The 10657-nt window shown below is 43.4% G+C and overlaps 1 long non-coding RNA gene across 1 annotated transcript; it reads left to right on the top strand.

Moving 5' to 3' along the window:
• The first annotated feature begins 5606 nt into the window (after positions 1-5606).
• LOC124679516 lies at positions 5607-7327 on the top strand. Its single transcript, XR_006995005.1, has 3 exons — positions 5607-5664; positions 6060-6166; positions 7218-7327. It is a non-coding gene; the product is annotated as an uncharacterized LOC124679516 (long non-coding RNA).
• The last annotated feature ends 3330 nt before the right edge of the window (positions 7328-10657 follow it).

Genomic DNA, 10657 nt, shown 5'->3' with positions numbered 1-10657 from the left:
TGGAACACCAAAACTTAGTGTATGTCAGGTCCACAAACACTGAAGATGGAGAATGAGTCCACAACCACTGAAGATGATGTCAGGTCCAAGGAGTAACATATCTTTGTTTCTATTTTGAGAACATCTTCGGGGACATTTTTGTTTTGGTTTGAGTAAGATCGTGGGGGAGGGGAAGAAAATAAGCCGGACTAATCCAAAGCAAATAAATGGGTATGTAAGCCAACGGAGATGTTGGCGATGTTGGATGCTCCCGCATCCCCTTCGCCTCCTACTATAGTCGAGTCAATCGCTGCTAGATCTGTTGGTTCCTCGACAACATAGCCGGTGCTGGTTGAGCTGATGATGGCCGGGCTGATGACGTAGGCATCCACGACGGTGGACCTCAAAGCACCCGCGCTCATGGTGGACTCTCATTTTCCACGCCGCCCGCTCTTCTCCTAGCTTCCATCGCCGCCAATTGTACTAGATCCGTGCGAGAAGAAACCTACACTAGCGATGGAGTGAGGGAGAGGGAGAGAGGTTTTTGGTGATTTCGGCAATGGTGGTTGGGGAATGGGGGGAATGGATGAGGTTGTGGGAGACGAAGGTTTTATATGCGCTGACCCCTCCGCTCCCTCGCCACGTAGATGTACACGTCATCGACCCCTCCGGTATTAGTCCTGGTAAGCCCACTCCCAACAAAAGAATATTTGAAAGTTATTAAAATGCCTTGCATAGGTACACTTAGCCAGATCGACGAGATTCTAATATTTCGTTGCCATCCGTTCATAAAAGTCTTCAGTTGTAATGCAATCAAGTGACCAAAAAATGAAGTTTGTTATGCAATACACCAAATTCAACTACGAGTAGCTCCAATGCCCTGCTTCCCGAGTGTCTCTAACAAGTTGAAAGAGGAAGAGGCAAATGTGCATGTGACAGGAAGAAGAAATCGCAGCCATTAAACCATACCGCTCGAGTGATATCAAGTGGGGTATCCAAAGGAGATTCGAAGGGAGACACTGAGGGCATTTTCTTCGGCCTACCCCATCGATTATACTATAACTCAACCGAAGCAAACGGAATAGCCAAATGAGAGTAGAAGGGTCGTTGAGGGCATTTCCTCCAACGAAACACACTGAATATTACTATAGCTCACCATGGATGGCCATTTCACCCTAATACTCCCCCTTGCTATTGCGATGATGGCGGCAGTCGAAAGAGCTACACTTCACGCTCCCGAGCCTCCGGTATTGAAATAAACCAAGACTTATGGTGAGAAAACACAGTAACCAGAGAAGAGCTCCAACACACCCCGTCGGATACTACTATAGCTCAAATTGGATGCCCAAGCTCAAATTGGATGCCCATTTAACCTTAATACCCCTTTATTCAGTGGAAGAGCTCCCCTACAACCTTCGGTAATAAAATAAGCCAAACCTTATGGTTAGCCTCTATCATTTGCGCGATAGCGCAATGGGTCATCTAGTATCAGAAAGGGCCGTGGCCCGTGGGTTGCCAGGCGTGAAGCAGAGGCAATCCTCAAAGGAAAAACAATGACCGTGTCTGGTTGGGGCGTTTTCTATACACCGACCAGGTCCAGTTAGTGCATCGCTAAGAGCAGACGCCAGGGTCAATTTCCTGGCCGTCTTCTTGGGTCGCGATCTCCTCTTCGTCTTGGGTCGCGGTGACCACCTCGTTTGGCCTGCCGACTTGAGGAAGAGTCTCGTGCTCTCGTCTCGGCCGAAGAGTATCGTATCGCTGCCAGCCTGCCTGTCTCCAGCAAAGGATCGTTTTCCGTCTGTTGGCTGCTCCAGCCACCGTCATCGAGTGACACCTGTTGGTAGCAGAGGACACCACCCATTTGCGCCCGAAGCGCGCTCGTTAATTTGGCCGCCCGCCCGATCGGAAGATGTGAGCAATTAATCCTTCCCACTTGACGTTTTGTTTCTCGGATTAATTACTCACGCGCGTACACATGCGTGCGTGCGCGACGGAGTCCTTCTCTTCTCGTGAACCAAACTTGCAAATCGTTTCGATGGCTGGCTGTGCTTTACTGCACACGCATTCCTTTTAATTTGTTCACCAAATCCATCCGCTCAGTACCTGTTTTTTCCCCCTCTCTCTCGCTAAATCAAAACGTTCCTTATTGGGCGGGCGCGCGGGCGTGTACAAACAATTAACTGCAACTTAATTTGTTTCTTCTTCTTCATGCTTGGCCTCAGCGTCCATCGCTTGCTACTCAGCGTTTCTTCTTCTTCATCCTCTAATTCTGGCCAGCCAGACTTGTTGTTCCAAATCAACCTGTACATTTCTTTCCACACATACAAATATGTCTAATATACCAGCTAATGAATCATTATTTCTGCATACAATTAACCACATCTAAAAATCCACTCCAGCACAAGTTCCTCCAATTACAGCCTCTGATGCATGCTTTCAACAAATAGAGGACCTACAAATATGACACTCCTGGACGATCAACACAGGCAACTGAAACCAAGCGCCAAATGCTCAAATAACGGGACAAAACGAAGCAAAGTCCCTATTCTTCCTCTTGCAATTCAGATATTACGAGTGAGGAGTCTCACCAGCTTCAGACATTAGGAGCTGTTGCAACCAAAGTGAAAAGCAGTAGCATCCTAAGAAACAAAACGCCCCAATTCTTCATCTTGCTAGCTGCAGCTACTTGGCTATTTCCCCTTGCTAGCTAGTATTTGACTAGAGAAATTAAATCACGGTTCCTATATTCTAATTCTTGCAAACAGCAGTGCATTAATCCTCTAGCTTGGTTGATCGTATCAGTACAACTAGTGAAAAAGTTACTATCAACATTTTACACACAAGCGTGGTTCTGTATATGAAAAGAACTGCAGCGACTGAACCACACTCTGACGAAAAGAGATGACAAGTCTCACCAGATGCAGGAACGGCCTTTACTCGGCGAGCACATCGGAGACGGAACCCAGGCGCTGCGTCGGGCTGCTTTGCGGAGCCGGCTCATGGAAAGAAGGGCGCCGGATCTCGCGTCCACCGGCGCCAGGAACTTGGCCATATCCTCCTGCCTGCGTCAGATGGACGGTTCTTCCCTTCGTGACGCGCGTCCCCGTCGCTTCGTCCAGGTGGCCGGTGCGCCATCGCCGGCATGCAACGCCCTTCCAAGATCCGCGACTCGGTCCGGCGAGCTCGACGGAGCTCCACGCGCCAGCATACCGATGCGCACGCGCGTCGGCGAGCAAGCCGGCCGGGACGCCGTGATTTCGACCGCGCCGCCGTGATGGTTCTCGTCGGGAGTGGAAGAAGCCGGGACGGCAGAGCAGAAATGACGAGTACCGTCCATCTGGATCGAATTTGGCTATGAGCAGCGGCCCACGTGGGCTTCTGCCCATGATTTCTACTGTATTTTTTTCTAGCGAATTTGCTCATCCTTTGTATTCAACACGTACATTCTATATTGTACTAAAAAATATTATCGACGAGTGACGCACGTAGTACACTTCATGCAGCCCAACATAGCTCATCCATGGCAGTATCAAGAGAGAAAAAAAACTCCACCTCACTAGCTTTGCACGTAGTAGCAGCAATATTTGTGTTATAGTCCGATGCAACCCGACCTCCGCTACCAATATGCTGCCATTACCCATAGATTCTATGCTTCCGAACGCCATGCATACTAGCTAGGAGTCGGAGCTGGACTTGTCGGAGAAAGCGATGATGAGCCCATCACAACCTAGTTTCCCATGGTGGAGACTCCCACCCTTGGACAGCCTCCTCGGCATCAGCGAAGGTGGGGTGAATCGAGGGATGGATAGGAAATGAAGCTAACTAGGCATGACCATTATTTACTTCGAGCTAGGAAGTTTAGATGCTTGGATCCAATGTTGTTTTGGCAGACTATGTACATCATCAGGTGTGTTTGGTTGATGCCCACACTAGCCCTACCAAATATTTGGCAAGAGTTGGCTGCCAAATTTTTGGTCAAGGAATCCTTGGCCCACGTTTTGCCAACTTTTTGGCAAGAATCTGTGAGGGGGAGAGATGGGCATGCATTGGCACCCAAAATTTTGGGTACAAACCAAACAATAACTACAACTCTATGGGCAACCAATTTTTTGGCGGGGCAACTTGGGGAACCAATCCAAACAAGTCTAGATAAAAAGTTGAGTAATAGCAGTACATATATACAATCTTTGTTTCTAAATATAAGACATTTTGGCATCATTTAATATGTTCTATATTCCTTGATCCGATAGTAGGGGTATATAAGGGTGGTGTAAAGAGAAAAATAAGATGGAATGGCGCGAGAAAGGGTCGCGGGACCTAGGGTGTAGAGATTCTTTGAAATAGCCCAGGATAGGGTTGAAAATATTTCCCCTCTTGCATTGGGTTCTAATATGAGTATATGAGGGTGGTGTAATAGGAAACGGCGCGAGAAAAAGGTTAGAAATATTACCCCTCTTCCATTGGGTCATAATATGGGTATATAAGGGTGTTGTGAAGACAAGAATCATATTGGATCACCACTTTCGACTGAAAGCTAGGAGTAGACATTGTGGGGCCCATAAAATGGAGCTAGGAACGGTCGAAAATCTTCCTCCTCTTGAGGTGGGGGGGAGTCCTAAAATCACATGGAATCACCACTTTCAATGAAAAGATAGGGGTAGACGTAGCAAGACACACTCGAATGAATATTTCCATGAAACAACATAAGCAAGGGTATAAAATCTTCCCCTCTTGCATGGTGTCCTGATATGGGTATATAAGGATGGTGTGAAGATATAAACCAAATATAATCAACTTTTCTGTTGTAAGCTTGGGGTAGACGTCATGGGGCCCACAAAATAGGGGTTTTATGTAATTGATACGAGGAAGGGTCAAAAATCTTCCTCCTCTTGCGTGGGATCCTAATATGGGGGTACATAAGGGTGATGTAAATAAAAAATCACACAAGAATCACAACTTTAGACAAAAAAATCAAGCGGTAGACGTTGTGAGACGCCAAATAAGGTTTCTCCTCAAAGAACATGCGAAATGGTAGGAAATCTTCCACTTTTGCATGGGGTACTAATATGGGTATATAAGGGTGGTGCAAAGATAAAAAAAAAATCACATGAAATCACCACTTTTGATGGGTATAGAAGAAAAAAAATGAAAAATGTGAAACCATTCTCTCATTGAGGAGTATGTAATGTAGGTATTGTATTGTCTTCCTGTTCACATTCACCTAAAAGAGTATATCACAGGTCCGTCATATATTTTAAGGTGTCTCGTGGATCACCATAAGTAATAGTACCTGGTTAGTAGACCAAGAGAAGCAACAAAGGTGACGCCACAAGTTGGGTAGAACTTCACGCGGAAGAAGTAGGAATTGGGTTCTCGATGATGCGCTCGATCGAGGTGGCTGAAATAATAGGCGAGGAACTGATATTATTTAACTTATTTCCCCTTCAAAACTTAGAAAGAAATAGTAACTCCCTTGCTAGGAAAAAAACTCAAATCACAACAATTTATAGCTATTTGATCTAGCTGATTAGTTTTTTCATGAGCAATAAAGAGGAGCTCGATGCAGCATGCAACAACTGCGGCTTTGCATACACACATGTCGTTGTGACTCGTGATTGGAATAACCTAGCTAGAAAAATGGTACTTGGTCTGCAGTCTCCGCCGTCAGGTCCCTAAACTTTAAAGGTATACAGTTTAGCATGCACGAGACTGTGCAAGTTCACCATCAGTATTGTATGTTGGTAGTACAACTCTAGGTTTCACTATGAGATAGATCAATATGGTCGAACTCTGTTTTGGTCCAAGCAGTACGTACATATTGGCACGCAAGTTTTAGTGTCCAAGCGTTTTTGCTTGGTAGGTAATAACGAAAGAACAAATGCATGAACAGTTTCGATTTTTTTGCTTCTTTATCTCTTAAGCATCCCAAGAACAGTTTGGGTCACCCCTGTTTCCATTCCAGATCGATCTAGAATTTAGAATATTGATATCTAGGAAGCTGTACATTTCTTAGGCTTTGTTGCAGTATTTCTTCACTTTATACCCATTGGTGTTGCTAAGCGTGCACAATGTATTTGCAGGACGTTGGAGACGTGGGGCTGGAGGTGGCACTCCAGGAGGCCTTCATCTACGTCTCAGGATAAGTTTCTCAGGAACCTCAGCTTTGTCCTCGCCGGGAACATGGCCGGTGAGATGCCTCTCGTATTTTCTCTCTATCCTCATTTGGAAGTATTGGAGAGGAGTGTCGATTTGGGTAGAACGAACGCAACTTGATCTTTAGTTTTTTAAGCATAGTAGATCATGACAGTGCTCGTTGCATGTGTGTGCTAGTCCTAGCATATTAGAGATTGAGGGGATACCTATTTTTTTCAAAGCATGTCGCTCGTTGCATGTGTTTGCTTGATCCTTAAATTAAGAATGTGCCAGCATAGCGGTGAAAGGTTTTAGTTACGCTAATCATCATCCGGCTTTGATGCTAACTAACAAAAGGATCTCTCCTGGCATAGGTTGCATTGGTTGCCTTGCCACGAGTAAAGTTAGTCAAAGTACTAGTACCCAGTATAATCTCTGACGCTCTAAGAATTAGTTTGATCCAGCATGTAAATTTGTTGCTAGCTAATTGACTAAGTCCCTTAGCTGGCACATGATTCAAACTTGTGATTTTCTTCTTCTTCTGTTCTTCCTGTGTACTTTACACAGACTACACAGACTAGTGTATTCGATATAGCATTCTGCTTCACTGGATCGGGATTGATAATCCTGGTAGTGTAAAAAAAATGATCTTGCCTGGTTGTTACTGTCTCTTAGTGTTTGATACTTGTAGTTGCTGTTTGTAGGTTCATGAGGACATTTTTGATTTAGCATGAGTGCAATGACTTTGTATAGATTGGTCTGGGTAGGAGCTTACACATTTTTTTATCCAAGGTCCGCAACTAACCAGCAATTCTCTTGTAATGTGAGCACATCGGATCCTGAAGTCTGTTGATCCTATGATCTCAACCTTATTCTATTTTAGCTAATAGGTATACTTGTTTGCAACTAAAATGCACTTGTTGTGGTATGCATTGAAGCATCATCCTAGTAATTTCTTATTGTTACATGTGAGGTGACCAGGAAGTTTATCTTCATGGGCACCTGCAATTTCTAATCACAGCTTACTAGTTATAACAAAATAAAGTTTAAGGTTGTTGCATCTTTCGCAAATTTGATCTATATTCTCCTTTTTTTTTGGTCGCTAGGGATTTGGCTTGTGAAAGAGGATGCCTTGATTTTCTCCCAGTTCAGCGTCTCGTGCATGGCAATGATCCCTGTAGCAACTCCTGATATCAAATGACTGCTGGAACCCTTCTCTTGCAAACAACAGATGTAAGTTCTCAAACCACAGTACGCATCCGGTATATTTCACATCATAAGTGCTGCATATGAAAGCACAATAAAACACGCGTTCCTCATTTCAATTGTTTTGTCTGTATTCGGGTGGTGTCAAGCTGCTTGTCAGGAAGGCTCACCGTGGTGACCTCGACAATGCATCCAAAGGTACCTCCTTGGCCATGCTCAAGTTAATTGCAGCATATAATTTCATATGCGGTGCAGAATCTTGTTCTCCATAGTTTTGTCTGGTGCTTACACAAATTTGATTGCCTCACGCTTATATTAATTGGATTGAACTAAGACTAGGAGTAAAAGGTTAATTAGTGGTTTTGCTCATGGTTTGTTTGGGCTGCACTTTGATGTGTTAGCTAGTTTTTGGTTTGTAAGTGCTCTTGTTTGTGCTAGCCATTGCGCAAACGTGCAATGGAGTCGTGGCCGCTTGATCTTGTAGCAATGAAATTATGGAAACCATGGCTGCCGAATCCATGTTTTTCTTCTTGTTTCTTCAATTGATGTTACAGTTGGTTGGTTAGGTACTAGAGAGTGAGATGTATGGCCTGGAGCATATTCAACTATTTTTTTTTGCATGCTTCATCTTATTTTACCACTGCTAGACCAATTCGTCATACTATGCAGTGTTTTGCTGAATGGTTTGTATTGAATCGAGTCCATTCCAGATCGATCAAGAATTTTAAAAAATTGATATGTTCGAAGATTGTACATTTCCTTGTGGGGAAGAACAAGCTAAACAAAGTTGTTCTTGTTAGGCTTTGCTGCGGTATTTCTTCACTGCATACCCATTGGTGCTGCTATGTTTGGTTTTCCATTTCATTGCCAATATCCGTTGACTTCTAAATAGCTAAAAAAGTTGTTTTCTTGTTGTTATGTGTTCCTTGTTTCTTGGTATTCCGCCGGCATGTCTGTGAACACGCGAGATTGCTATCACTAAGCGTGCACACTGTATTTGCAGGACGTTGGAGAAGTAAGGCTGGAGTTGGCGCTCCAGGAGGCCTTCCTTTGCGTCTCGGGATTAGTTTCTCCTTGTTCCTGTACGGCTTTGTTGTGGAGATATAGACAGCGGCGACACCACGTCCTCCTCAGCAAGGCCGCTCTGCTGCAGCAGGCCGCGGAGAACTTCGGCCCTGTCCTTGCTGGGAACATGGCCGGTGAGACTCCTCTCGTATTCTCTCTCTATCCCCATTTGGAAGGTCTTGGAGAGGAGAGGATATTTGGGTAGGATGAACCCACCTTGATCTTCTTCGTAAAGTTTTTATGCGTAGTAGACATGACAGTGCTCGTTGCATGTGTGTGCTAGTACTAGCATAGAACATAATGGGGGGGGGGGGTACTACTTTTGTTCAAAGCATGACACTCTCCATGTCCGTCTACTTGATGCTTAAATTAAGAATGTGCTAGCATAGCAGTCAAAGGTTTTAGTGACACTAATCATCCAACCTTGATTCTAACTAACAAAAGGATCTTGTCTGGCATAGGTTGCATGGCTTGCCTTGCCACAAGTAAAGTTAGTCAAAGTACTAGTACCCAGTATAACCTCTGACACACTGAGAATTAGGTTGGTCTATCATAGTATCATGTAAGGTTGTTGCTAGCTAGTTGACTAAGTAGCTTAGTTGGCCCATGATTCAAACTTATGCTTTTGTACTTTACAGACTAGTGTATTCGATAGAGCATTCTGCTTCACCAGACTGGGATTGATAATCCTGAGAGTGTCAAAAAGATTGATCTTCCCGGTTGTTACTGTCTCTTACTGTTTGATACTTGTAGCTGCCGTTTCTAGGTTTTGTTCATGGTTTGTTTGGGCTGCACTTTGATGTGTTAGCTAGTTTTTGGTTTGTAAGGCCAAGTTTGTGCTAGCCATTGCGCAAACGTGCAATGGAGTCGTGGCTGCTTGATCTTGTAGCAATGGAATTATGGAAACCATGGCTGCCGAATCCATGTTTTTCTTCTTGTTTCTTCAACTGATGATGCAGTGGGTTGATTAGGTACAAGAGAGTGAGATCTAGACGGACTGCTGCAGTAGGTCATCGTTATATAGCCTGGAGCATATTCAACTATTTTTTGCATGTTTCATCTTTTTTTACCACTGCTAGACCAATTTTTCATGCTATGCAATGGTTTGCTGAATGGTTTGTAATAAATCATGTGATGTTTGTTTCATCGAGACAAAACTCTGGTTTGGTTTATACTGAATGACTTGAGCTTATTCATGTCCTGGATCTCAGCGTTGGTTTTTCCAACGGAAAACAAGAACATTCTGTATCTTTACCAATTAACCAATTTCTTGACCCTGTGCTCAATTATTTCGAGCACGCTAAAGAGGAATCCCTCGCCCTAAAGTCAAATGAAGGGATAGGTAATTGTCTATATCTGGGAGCTAGCACTTAGCTACATTTTATTTTTCAGCCACTCGTGTGTTTTGAACTTTGGCCAAGTCGACTAGGGTGGTAGTTCCTGTTCATGCTAAGTTGTGGCAGTCCATGAACTGTTATTTGGTACAGAATTTGGTATAGAGTTGGATCTCTGATTTCAGCAAAGTTAAATGGAACGTGAATGATTCCTTCATGTCTTTTTTTTGATTTATTATTACACTTAATTCTAAGGAACATGTATAATTGAATGGATGGTAATATTGATTATTTTTTGCTCTTTGCATAAACAAAATTTGCTGGCTTCGTTTGAATCAAGGTTGAAAAGTTCCTCCTATAGAAGCTTAAGTTTTTTAGTTTGTATTTTGTTTTGGTTTTTCGTATATACCATACTGTTCTGCTTCTCTGTTACATATGAAAGATAAAAATGTTTCCCATTGTTTGAAAAATGAAGTGGCTATTTACCATGTTTACAGCCATTTGATGTTTGTTAGTAGAATAATCACTTAACACTTGGACACCATCTATTGCTTTGTAATTTTCCATTTGCTATAGATTATCCCACTAGTGATATGCTCATGACAAGGATTTTGCAAGCTTCTGTCAATTTCAAGTGAATCTTGACGACATATAGCACTTAGTTTCATGTATTTTTCTGGAGGTTAAGCTTTGCTCCATTTATTTTTAAGGTACATGTTTATGTCTAGAACTTTGGCCAAGTAGATTAGGGTGGCGGTTCCTGTTCAGCTTAAGTTGTATTGATCCATGACATATATTTGTATTCTCTGTGCATGATCATGAATGGGTTGGATCTGTATTTGGTAAATTTGAAAGTATTTTTTGCTTCGAATAATTAGGTGCCTAATGGCTTGTGATGTATTCGGGTTCCTTGTGAATCTCGATGGTGCTGACGGTTATGA

Source organism: Lolium rigidum, chromosome 7 (assembly GCF_022539505.1).
Source record: "Lolium rigidum isolate FL_2022 chromosome 7, APGP_CSIRO_Lrig_0.1, whole genome shotgun sequence".
Classification (NCBI taxonomy): domain Eukaryota; kingdom Viridiplantae; phylum Streptophyta; class Magnoliopsida; order Poales; family Poaceae; genus Lolium; species Lolium rigidum.
Note: the sequence above shows the minus strand (reverse complement) of the source record. Positions and strands in the feature narration are given on the sequence as shown.